Here is a 12,855-nt window from a genome sequence, read left to right on the forward strand (position 1 = left end):
TAGTACTTTAAGTGAAAAGGTGTAAGTTCTCAAAAAAAAAAAAAAATTTATGCTGAAGTTGCTAAGATCTACAGTAATCCGTGAAATTGTGAAGGAAAAAATTTTTTGCCAGAGAGAAACATTACATTCCCATTAACTTTTATGACAGTATATTGTGATAATTGTTCTATTTGATAATTAGTTACTGTTAATCTCTTATTGTGCCTCATTTTATAGGTTTGTATGTATAGAAAAACAGTAAATATCAGGTTAGGTACTATCCACGGTTTCAGGCATCCACTGGGGTCTTGGAATGTATCCTCAGAAAAGGGAGAACTTCTAGGACCTTAGAACTATACGTAGCATATCATCGAAGTTAAGGAAAAGAAAAGACATTTTAGAGTATGCATTACTTTCATAATCTGGAAAAAGTATTTTCAAATACTTATGGAATGGATACAATTATAATTTTTAAAAATGATGCAGTTAAATGACTTCAGAGGTAAAAAGACCCCCAAATTGTACCTTTGGTCTCATTTAAAACACATAGTTCTATTTTTTTCATATATTTATTTTTTAGTTAAAAATGGATGTAAACATTAGGACTTAGAGCCTGTCAAAACTAAGAGAAACTTTACTATGGTCTAGGTCTTCCTGTATTTCAATTTAAAGTTACTTCAGTTTCTATGGAACACCAAGATGCAGATGACAAATTCAGACATACCGTTCCACTTGATTCTCTGCCGATGGTGGGAATATATATATATAATCTTCGATCCTAAGAGAGGAAGGTCGTCTTGGTGTTGGCAGGTACAGAGATTTGCCATTGACCTATGGTCAAGATCCACAGTGTTACTAGGCTAGAATCCTTTTTTTAATGTGAGTTTTTAAAAATTCTCCTGTGTGTAAAATTTGCTCCTTGATGAAATGAAATCACTTCTTCATTTAGAACACCAAGGGATGTCTGGCCATGCTACCCTGAACAAGCCCAATCCTGTCTGATCTTGGCTGCTAAGCAGAGTTGGGCCTGGTTAGTACTTGGATGGGAGACCACCTAGGAGACCAGGTGCTGTAGGTGTAAAAAATAAAAAAAGATTGCAATCTGTGAGGTCAACCAAGGGTTTCTCAGATTATTCCATGAATTACTCCTAAAATTATATCCTATTTTTGTATTTCACATTATATATTCACATTTCCATGTATTAGCACAGTCCTACATATAGTGTTAGAGTATATACTCAGGTGTATACCTATACCTGTGTAAAGGTATATATGTACTTTTTCAAAAAGTATTTACTTGCTTCTGCTTTCAGCAAATATGGCTTGAGTAATTCAAACCAATCCTGAAGACAATGCAGGACGAAAAAGATTTTTTTAATTTTCTTAAAAAACAACTAAAAGAGCCTTAAAAGATGAGAAATCCGCTGGGCTAAAATCTAAGAGAAAAGTGAAACCTAAAAAAGTAAGCCTAGCACTTAAAGCTGGGTTTTGATGATCTTACGGAAATAAGGACATGGAAGTCAAAAGCTTAGGTCCAACCCCAAGTGGAGATTTTGATGACCCAATTACTCCATTAAGGAGCTCTCAAAACAAGATAACCCAGAGTAAGGGAACCTCGATCTCAGAATTTAAGATAGTCCTAGCAAGGCAAGGGCCTCAAGTGCCTTGAAAGAAACAAATGAAAATCATTTCTTCATTCTTGATTTCTGATTGTTTCTACAAATATTGTTTTCTAATATACAGAAATTTAAAAATCACTATCCCAGGCTCCCTTACTGCCAGAGCACAAGTGTGCAACCTCAGCACTCTCAGAATTCTCTACATTAGGACTTTGAGACAGAAGCTAGTGAATGAAATTGATTTAGTGGAATCAATGCAAGAACAGGTGGCAGCCATGGTGGTTTTAGGGGCTGTGGCTCTAGCAGCAACATCCAGCATCTAGCATTGATGATGTCAATGGTGAAAGCTGCAGCATCTGTGTACATACAGCAGGAGCAGCAGCAGTAGAAATGGGGGTGTCTTTATGGAGCCATTTCTGATTTTGAAAACAGTTCCTGGATAAGAGTTCCCAAGTGTGGCTTTCCAACTCTCTTGGAGAGTCCGAGGTACTAAAATCATCATTAAATTCATTTTGAACTCAAAAAATGATCATATGGAATGGATATATAACACATTAATCAGAAGCACTTCCAGAATAACAGAGTAAGGGCATCCAAAATTTCACTTCTCCATAAAAACAATGAGAACAGTGGTGAAAATTCTCAGAATCATTTTTTTTTTCAGAACTCTGGAAATAGTCTTGCAACAATCCAAGAAACATTTTTTTAATGAATGAATCTCAGAACAGTGTACTTTGTGACACTAACTTCCCTGGAAGGGAATATAACAAACTAATGTATACCACCAAATTAGTTGGTGAAAAAGGCAGTCCTAGAAAGATAAAAACTGCTGAAATTACTTCAAGAAGAAATAAAAATAACCGAACGAGAGATTGAATTAATAATTAAAAACAAACAAACAAAAAAACATTTTCCAGGAAGAAAAACCCAGGGCTGGATGCTTCACTGGTGAATTTTACCAAACTTTTAAAGCATTAAAACTACCCTTCACAAATTCTTCTGAAAAAATAAAAGAGAAGGGAACACTTCCCAACTCATTCTATGAGGCTAGTATTACCTTGATATCAAAACCTGACAAATGATACAAGAAAACTACAGATCAATATTTCTTATGATTTCTCAAAAAGAAAAAAAAAATCCAAAAGCAAAAAACCTAGGAAACAGAATCCAGCAAAATTCAAAACCCTCCAAAATTCGTGTTAAAGCCCTAACCCCCAATGTAACTTATTGGAAATAGGTCCTTTAAGGAGGTAATTAAGGTTAAATAAAGTCATAAGGGTAGGGCCCTAATTTGATAGGACTGGTGTCCTTACAAGAAAAGAGACACAACAAATCAATCTCTCCCTACTCCCCCCCGCCCCTCCCCCCCACACACATACACACAATAAAGTTCATGTCAGGACACAAGAAGGAGGTCATCTATAATCTAGGAAGAGAGGCCTCACCAGAATCCAACCTTGCTGGCACCTTGATCTTGGACTTAAAGCCTCCAAAACTGTAAGGGAAAAAAATGTCTATTGTTTAAACCACCAGTCTATAATATTTTATTATGGCAGCCTAAGCAGACCAACATAGAAAGGAAATTACTTAACCTCATAAAAGCCCTTAAAAAAAAAAAAACCCACGGCTAACATTATACTTAATAGTGAAAGATTGAATGCTTTTCTCTTAAAATGAGAAACTTGACAAAGATGTCAACTCTTGTTGTTTCTATTCAACATTGTACTGAAGGTTCTAGCCAGGCACATTAGGCAAGAAAGAGAAATAAAAGGTATCCAGATTGAAAAGGAAGAAGTAAAACTAGATTTGCAGATGACACGATCTTATATACAGAAAATACTAAAGAGTCCACAAAAAATTAGAAGTAATAATTGAGTTCAGCAAGGTTGCAGGGTACAAGTTCAATATACAAAAAACAATTTTACCTCTTTATAGTAGCAATGAACAATCCGAAAATGAAATTAAGAAAATTTTTTTTTTTTACGATAGCTTCAAAAAGAATGCAATGCTTAGGAATAAATTTAGCAAAAGAAATGTATGACATAAATAAATAGTTAACTATAAAACATTGTTGAAAGAAATGAAAGAAGACATAAATATGTGGAAATATAGCCCATGTTCATGGATTGCGCATAATATTGATAAAATAGCAATACTCCCTAACTTGATCTACAAATTCTATAAAACACTTAGCTGGACATGTTGCTGATTTTGACAAGCTGACCTTAAAATTCCTATGGACATGTAAGGGACCCAGAAGAGCCAAACAATCTTGGGGAGAAAGGAACAAAGTTGGGGGACCTGTCCTTCCAGATTTCAAAATTTCCTACAAAGCAACAGTAATCAAGACGGTGTTGCTTCTTCTAGAAAATACCAAAAAGCCGATGACGCAGGTGCTGTGTAACAATGACAAGACAATTTTTAAACATATTAAAAGAAATTTGAACATAGAGATCACAATCATATTTAATTATCTTTTAAAGAAAGTTCTTACCTGTTAGAGATACATATAAAAATATTTATGCTAAAATGATACGGTATATAGTATTTACAACATGAAAATCAAGAGGCAGAAAAAGCAAAATTGGCATAACATTGATAATTTTTCAAGTGGGTGATGGGTTACATTAGTTATTTCTAATCTAGTATATGTTTGGAAATTTCCACTTGAAAGTATGAAAAATAATAAGAAAATAAAATAACAAGCAACTAGGGAGAGAATTATTATTTCTGAAGGAGCTAAATAGTAAGGCTAATTTGTGACTTCTGAGTGGATATAATAGGAGCCGTCAACAGTGGAATGATATATTCAATGTTCAAAAAGAGAATAACTATCAGTCCGAGAATTCTCTATCAGTCAAACATTTTTCACGGTTGGAGGTAAATAAAGATATTTTCTGAAAGAAAAAGAAATTAACACTTCACCATGAGGAAGTTTACGCTAAAGGAAATTCTAGTCTACACTAAATGTAGAAGACAAGTGATTCCTGAGAAAAGGTGAGATACAAAAAGAAATGAAAAAAAAGTAGTGTATTTCTGAGAAAACATAAATGAATGTTGACTATGAAAAAAATAAATGTTCATAAAGAAGTATATATTCTTGTATGCATTCCATAATTTTTTATAAGATCATGGTTATAATTTGGGTTTTTCAGAGTTTTATGTTATGTTATTCATACTATATTCTTTATTCTTTTGAATTGAAGTAATTCTTTCTTACTCATTTCTCAAAGTAGTATTATTTTACGGCTGTTGTCATATTACTCTCCAAGGTGACTGAATAATCTAAAAGGCCATTTAGAATAATTTTGTACCTGCTAACATTGGTCTTTTTTTTTTTTCTATCTTAAGAGAGATGTAATGGTAACTTAAGCTCTTTTCGTTTGCTTTCTTTACATTTTACTATGATACTAGTTAGTACCTAAAATACCAAAGAAATTTGATTATTTACCTTGAAAGTTTGTTACTGTCATAGGATATTTTGACTCTGTCATTTTAGCCATTCAGAATATATTACATGCCACTGTTTATTCTTTGTATTAGCCATAGAGTGGGCAGTTATTACATTACATAGAAACTTACCTAAATATGTAGAAAAATCAGATTGGCCAAATACTAGACCATCTAGGAGAATGGAAGTATCCTGAATGATCAAAAAGATATTGCTCATAATTTTCTCATGGATTTTCTAAGAACAAAATACAAATTATCAGTATATGATCAAATTAAAAAGGAATATTACTGGTATAAATAACATCAAATAAAAATGATTTAACCTAAGGGGGATATCGTTTTATGAACCTTATAGATGTCTAACAAATGTACTATATATCTGAAACTAATTTAAATAAGTAAACTTATTTAAAAAAATGATTTCACCTAAAACTGCACATGGTAAAATTAGTGATACACACTTAATTTTTTTAAAATCACATCTTAATATATTATTTAAAAATTTAAATATTAGCCCAGAAAAGTTTAGAAATAATAAACTAAAAGACAAAATTTTTAATTGATAAAAGAAAAACATTTCTTAACTAAAAATCAAAGAAAATCTTTTTTGGCAAAATTTAGGTATACAAAATTAGAGCAGGGAATATTTGACTTGGCAGACATTATGGTCATAAAAAGAAATTATAGTGGCAAAATCTTGAATGGTAAAATTAGAAATAGGCAAAATGTGACCACATCTTTGAAACAAAAAATTGATTCAGATTAAATAATTTCAGAAAATACAAATAAAATGAAAAACATTGGAAATGATTTTACTGCTATCCATATAAAATTAATCAAAGATTTAAATTTATATTATATTTAGCTATAAAAGAGAATTGATAATTCATCAAGGTATCATGCTATTAAAACACTTTTATTACTAAAAAATGTAATAAAAAAAGTCCTAATCTCAAAACAGCAGCATAAAAAGTACTCTTAATTTCATATTAGATGTGTGTGGGGGTGGAGGTAGTGAATGGGTTGGAAAATATCATCTTTCTTTGTTAATTTTTCCTTTTGTTTTTATTTTTCGATAACAATTTTGTGAAATAATTTCAAAAATGTATTTCCTAATACGATTGAGATTTACAGGGAGAAAAACAAAAGTTTTTTGTTTTCCTCTCACACCAGACCTTTTATTCAGTGGAAATATGGCATTCTAATCAATCCTGACATTCTGTGATTTTTTTCAAAACAAGATTTTATTCATGGCTACATAATAAATCATCATAAGGCCATACCATAATTCATTTGTTATCCCACGGATACACACCTAAGTTTGGCAATTAACCACTAATGAAATAACACCATGGAGTATAAGGTTTTTTTTTTTTTTAATTTAAAACTATTCTGACTTTCCTTTTATATAGTGGGAGGAAAAATTATTAAATATCCAAAGCAGTTTAAGCTTTGGCTACCTCAATAATCTAAACGATCCATTCAGATTCATTACGCCAGCAAAAAGAGTTTTATTCAAGATAAGGTAATCACGGGAGTGACATCTCATCACCTTTGCTATATTCTACTGGCTAGAAGCAAGTAAGTTCCCTTAGACTCAAGGGTAGGTGATTGCAAAAGGCATGAATATGAGAAAGAGGGGATCTTAAGAGGTCACCTCAGAATTCGTCAGCCATCGCTGGAAAGAAAGTTAACAAGAACAGATCAAGTGGCTGGAATAAGTCTAAACATAATAGTAATCACAGTGTGAATGAATTGAATTTACCTGACAGAAGACAGAATGGGTAAAATAAAGACAAATGTTGGATATGCCATTCATAAGAGAAATACCCCAAAGAAAATGATATGTGAAGGTCAAAAATATTGGCATCAGAAAATATACAGCATTACAATACTAATAATACTGGTAACAGAGAAAATTGAATTTAAGGTAAAAAGCAGTAAGAGATGATGCAGAATATTTCATACTAATAAAAGTATAAAACATCAAGATGATGTAACAGTTTTCAACCTTAATAATCAAATGAAACAGCTTCAAAATAAAGCAAACATTTTTAGAAATAAAGGAAAATTTAACAAATCCTGAATCATTAATGATTTTTATACGCTTTTCTCAGAAAAATCAATAAATAAAATTAATGAAAGTAAAGCCATTGAAAATTTGAGTAATACAATTAGCAAGCTTGATTCAAAGAAATATTTATAAAAATTATTACATTTTAAGTCACAAAGAAAATTACAATACATTTCGAAAGACAGAAATCAGGCCATATTCACTAACTGCAATGCAATAAAATTAAAAATTAAAATAAAAAGCAGCCATAAAGAGATCCAAAAATGTTGAAGAAATACTGTATTAAATGTACACATAAGATTTTAAGGTGTATCCTAATTTCAGAAAAAGATCATTTAAGAAAAGTCAACATGCCATATAGCTCTGATTCTTAAGAGACTATCCTTAGACACCTGTTCCCCTTGTGGATGCTGCAATTATTTCTTCCCCCATCTGCTAGGACCCTAAACGTCAATCATTCCAGGGTTCCCTCCTCCAGACTTTCCTTTACATTTCAAGGCTATGGGTAGCATATTCGGAGGGACAGGAACAGTGCTAAAAATATTTACCTGTTAACCTATTTTATTCTCACAATAACCCTAATGAGAGTGTGGAATAATTTGCTCAATGAACATCTGTTGACAAAAACCTCAGCAAGGACAGAGAACTTCTCCAATGTTTTGTCCTGTTACAGAGAGGATTTAAACCAGTCTGGCTAGAAAGCCTATGCCCTTTTGCGTATGCAACACTACAGTGTTGTGTTCTGAGGTGTTTTCCCTAGCTTGGATCCCCTTGGAAAAGCTCATCATGACCACTATACTCCTTAAGTATACTAAACCAGTAAAGAATTGGTTTATAAAATCTCAATGCTATTTTTTTTTTGTCCTGAATAATGTTAGAAAGGGCGCCATCTCACCACTTCTGTAGCCTTTAACCTGAGAAAGTAAAACCATGCCCTGCTAAGAATCAGACTAGAACAGGTACAAGGCAGCTGCAAATTTAACAAATAATGTTTGCCCCAAGGGCATGATGCAGTTAAAGCATCAAAACAACTCCCTTTTTTGAATGACTGTTTCATTTAAATTTCAAAACACTGCTTCATTTAAATTTCACCTAAATGTCACCCTTCCCCCAAATCCTATAAACTCTTATCTTTTCCTTTTAGTAAGACATCCTATAGTTTCTCCCATATGCAGGCTCTCTTGTTGCAACAAGTGAGTAAACCTCATTTTGACTACAGATTTGTCCCTGATGGTCTTTGGCTGATTGGGCTAGAACAGTTCCCATTGAGGTACGGCCAAGACCTGCGCTGCAATGAACCAAGACCTTGACTCAGTAATAATCTGCCTAAGTGACACCCCTTGAATTGTTCCTGCTTGAAGCCTTTCTGTTTTTCATTGCATGGGTTTAGTGCTGAATCTGGACTTTTATCTTTGGCCCTTCAGAGTCATGCTGATTTCTTAAGTAAGTAACCAACTGTCAGCGATCTTCTCCTGGGCTGCCTATTAATAAACTTGCACGACTTCCTGACACAGTTCTCAGAGAATGGTTTGGAATTGTAGTAGCTACTCTGAAGAACATTGACATAACTAAGATTGTTCGTTTTAGAGATGTGTAAGAATGAAAAAGAAAAAAAAAACCTCATGAAGAGATTGTCTTATCTTTCTAAAAGAAAGATCATTTAATTTAATTTAATGAAAGACTCTCTCCTTTCTCAAACATCCATCATTTTCCTTATTAAGAGACTAATAAATATTGGCTGTTTTATTCTATGATTTGATGAAACTGTCAAGAGCCCAAGTTACTGTTTAAACCAGTTGTTGTAGCAACTTGTGTGTGTGCGTGTGTTTTTGAAGTGGGTGTTTCTAAATAGAAATTTTTTCTTTCTCCTTGCAGCAAAAGATTATTAGCCTTTCTTCAATGATATTATATTCATCTAAAGCTGGCTCCCATTCACTTTTTTTTCCTTTTCTGTTTCCTTTCTCTTCCGCTTACCAGAGAAATTTTAAAGGTAAATTGACTAGAAAAAAAATCATTCTGTTGTCAAATGTGCACTCTAAGAATGTTTAGTGCATATAAACAATACAAAATGTCTAAAAAAAAGGATGAAAAAGTTAATAAGCTGTGTTTTATTACATAATATTAATGTTAGTACTATGCTATATTTTAATTTTTATAAGACTGAAGTTAAACTCATTCCTTAAATTTTTATTTTGGTCTTATGAGTCAGTCAAATAACATCCTTTCCAAAAATTGTTTAAAATTATAAAATGGTGCTTAATTAAATGAAAATGTATGAAAGGCATCTTTTGAAAGGTTTCGATCATGTGAAATTCTTATAATATTATAAATCATATTAATTAAATGTTAATTAAAATTAATTCCAAGTTCTTAGTTAAAATTTTAAGACCTTAAAAAATAATAATAATATATATAAAAGAAAATAATAATATATAATTTTTAGATACTTGAACAATTTTCAAGTAAAAAACGATATAAAACTTTGGTCACTAAATATATTTTCAAACTAGTCTTCTTTTTTTCTGTTCCCATCCCTTAGTCTTATTCTTAAACATTATAAAATAACCATAAATTAACAGAATGAGCCAATGCTTTGGATGATCTCATATGTAGGTTTGTTTTGCCAGTATAAATTTATAAAAATAATCTAAAACATATATTCAAAAAATTAGTTTATTATCTTCTAGGCTTCTCTGTGTCTGGAGATAACAAAAGTTGGTTACTTTAGTCAAAGGTATTAATTAATAAAATAATAAAGACTACACTTATAATAATTACAGAGAAATGTGAATATGTATACAAGATAATGGATATAGCTTGTCTCTTAAATAAATTATTGGTTTATTTAAACATAATTTAAAATAGTAAACACATTGATTTGTTTAATATGCTTATCGGATTAACTTTATCTTAAAGTTAAAAACTTTAATTTTATGGTAAAGTTATATACTCATGTACATGTCTAAACACACATGTAAATGTTTAGTATGATTAACTCAAGAATCTATAAATGGTAGAAAACAAATTTAAAGTATAATCAATGACAGTAGATGTGTTCATTAAAAAAGCTTACAAAAGGGGGTCAAACATGTGGTGACAGAAACAAATCTAAGTATGGAAGGTGAACACACAGTGTAAATATATATATGCCTTACTGTTAAAGTGTACAGCTGAAATATTGGATTTCGTTAACCAATGTCACCATAAAAATACATACATACATACATACATACATTTTTAAAGAAAAGCTTACAAATTCTTTACTACAAGTTGTTATATGGATAATATTCCTAAAAAAAAGAGTCAAATTAGAATTTGTGTTTACTTTTTGGAAAATAACCAAGTTAGTACATGCACAGACATCAGATGTACTTTTTAATCACCAGTGTTCTATTAATTCTCTGGACTTTTGGAATAGCCTTGAATTATCTGACCTAAAATCCCTAATTTTTATGCTAAGTTCCTAGCAATCACTGTTCCTTATTGCTGTGGTTTTAAAAACTATGACTTCTGGCTCCTATTCACTGTTTTTTTTCCCTTCTGTTCCCTTCCCTTTCCCCTTACTTGAGAATTTTTAAAGATGAATTCACCAGAAAAAAATCATTTGTTCATATATTGTCTCCTCTGATAATTCTCCTAGACTTTATCTTTACTATAGTAGGCCCTATATTCAAAACAACAAAAATATTAAGACATCTTTTGTGCTTAAAATATCTTTGGGCTTCTTGGAACAGCCATCAGTAATGCAAAGATTTGTTCTCAATTGGAAGCAATTAAGTTTGTGCATTCTTCAAATTTTCCTTAAACTACAGTAAGAACTTTTTCTTCTTTTTTAAACCAAATAGCAAGCATACACACACAAAAAATCCATACTTCATCAATTTTTTATAATGTGTAAACATCTTTATTTTCAAAGTAATTAATTTAAAAATAGGTATTGCCTTTTCTATTAGAAAGTTAAAAAGACTATCAGTCAAACACATATTTATTTAAGTTACTTTCTCTGCATCTATCTTGTTAAGCCAACAGTTGGGAGACAAGCAATAAGAAAATGAGAGTGAGTTGGTAGGGATAATTTTTGGACTATGAAAAAATGATTGCAGCAAGGAGTGGCTGTGGGAATCTGGAGTCATACTGAGGACCTGGGTTGTGGAAGGTGGAGGATGTTAGGAAAAACAGATGATGGGAAATTTAATTTTTCACTAGCAAATGAATAAGAAAAACTGCTATAGATGCAGCACAGAGCAAGTGAACAATATAGTATTTCTGGGATGGAAGGAAAGAAAAATGTCTGGAAGTTGGTGTGTAGGGTAACTTAGCCAGCAATTTTTCTAGGTGTCCTCAACAAGGACTAGTTCTTTCTTCATGAAGTAAAAAGTCCTGAGAATTCTGGGCTAGAAATGTCAGTCGATCATTTTACTTATACAGAATTCAAATTTTCACTTTTTTTTTTTAGTTTAGAAGAGCCATGTGCTTAACATCACTGAAGTCCCTGGGGACATCTTAAATGTACAATGATCTATTTTAAAGAGGACCTTCGATTTTAGATAGTTGTACACTATACAGAAAAAGGGATAGTGGCATACATAAAAACCACTAGCACATATATATATAGCATTCCTCTCCTCTGGTACCAGTGTAACTCCTATCAATTAGCAGTTGTGATACACATTCCTTAAAATAAAAAACTGATTCAACAATTGGGAATATAAACTTTATCAATAAAAATTATATAATAAACTGAAGATTCCTATAAACTCAACCAGAAAGAATAATGCCTCAGCTAACTACATTCCTGCCTTCTCCTTTGGAATTTTATTCTTTTTGCTCACAAATATTTTTGAATTTTTATTCCTAAAAGGAAAATGAAAGACATTTATAAACATACTAAAATCAGCAACTTTCTATTTATTTTTTTATATAACAGCTTTGTTGAGATATAATTCACAGAACATACCCTATAATTTACTCTTTTAAAGGGTGCAATTCAATGGTTTTTAGTACGTTCACAAAGCTGTGCAACTATTGCCACAATCCATTTTAGAACATTTTTATAATCCCTAAAAGAATCCCTATATCCATTAGCAATCACTTCCCAGCCTCCAACCTCCCAGCCTCAGGGAATGAACCTTCTTTTCCATCTTTATAGATGTGCCTATTCTGGCGTTTCATACGCTTGGAATCATACAATATGTGGACTTTTGTTCCTGGCTTCCTTATTCACATAATGTTTTCCAGGTTCATCCATGTTTAGCATGTATCAGTAGTTCATTCCTTTTTACTGCTGAATTATATTCTATTTTACGGTGTACAGAAAAGAGTTAATATACCAAGCCCAAAATTGCTATCCTTAGAAAGTCCTGTTTACAAGATTGGGCCTTGGCTGGCATCCAAGAACTTGTATTTGGGGAGATTCGCATCATTTCCTAACTAGTAAGAATGGCTTACTCTGCTTTAACTGTACAATGTGGTTTATGTTGATCACCTTCATCTCTTCTGGGAGTCTGGAATCTTGGTACCATGCATAGCAGAGGGTGCCTACAGGACCAGTTCTCAATAAAAATCTTAGGCACTGCATCTCTAATGAGCTCCTGGTAGACAATATTGAACACGTTTTGTCATAATTTATTGTTGGAGCATCTAAGCTCATCCGTGTGTGACTCCATTGGGAGAAGACCATTGGAAGCTTGTGCCTGGTTTCCTCTGAACTTTGCCCCATCCATCTTTTTC

At 32.1% G+C, this 12,855-nt stretch overlaps 1 pseudogene; it reads left to right on the forward strand.

Moving 5' to 3' along the window:
- The first annotated feature begins 939 nt into the window (after nucleotides 1-939).
- On the forward strand, nucleotides 940-1,057 carry LOC118609248 (annotated as a pseudogene).
- The last annotated feature ends 11,798 nt before the right edge of the window (nucleotides 1,058-12,855 follow it).

Source organism: Rousettus aegyptiacus, unplaced genomic scaffold, assembly GCF_014176215.1.
Source record: "Rousettus aegyptiacus isolate mRouAeg1 unplaced genomic scaffold, mRouAeg1.p scaffold_m13_p_10, whole genome shotgun sequence".
In the NCBI taxonomy this organism is placed as follows: Eukaryota; Metazoa; Chordata; class Mammalia; order Chiroptera; family Pteropodidae; genus Rousettus; species Rousettus aegyptiacus.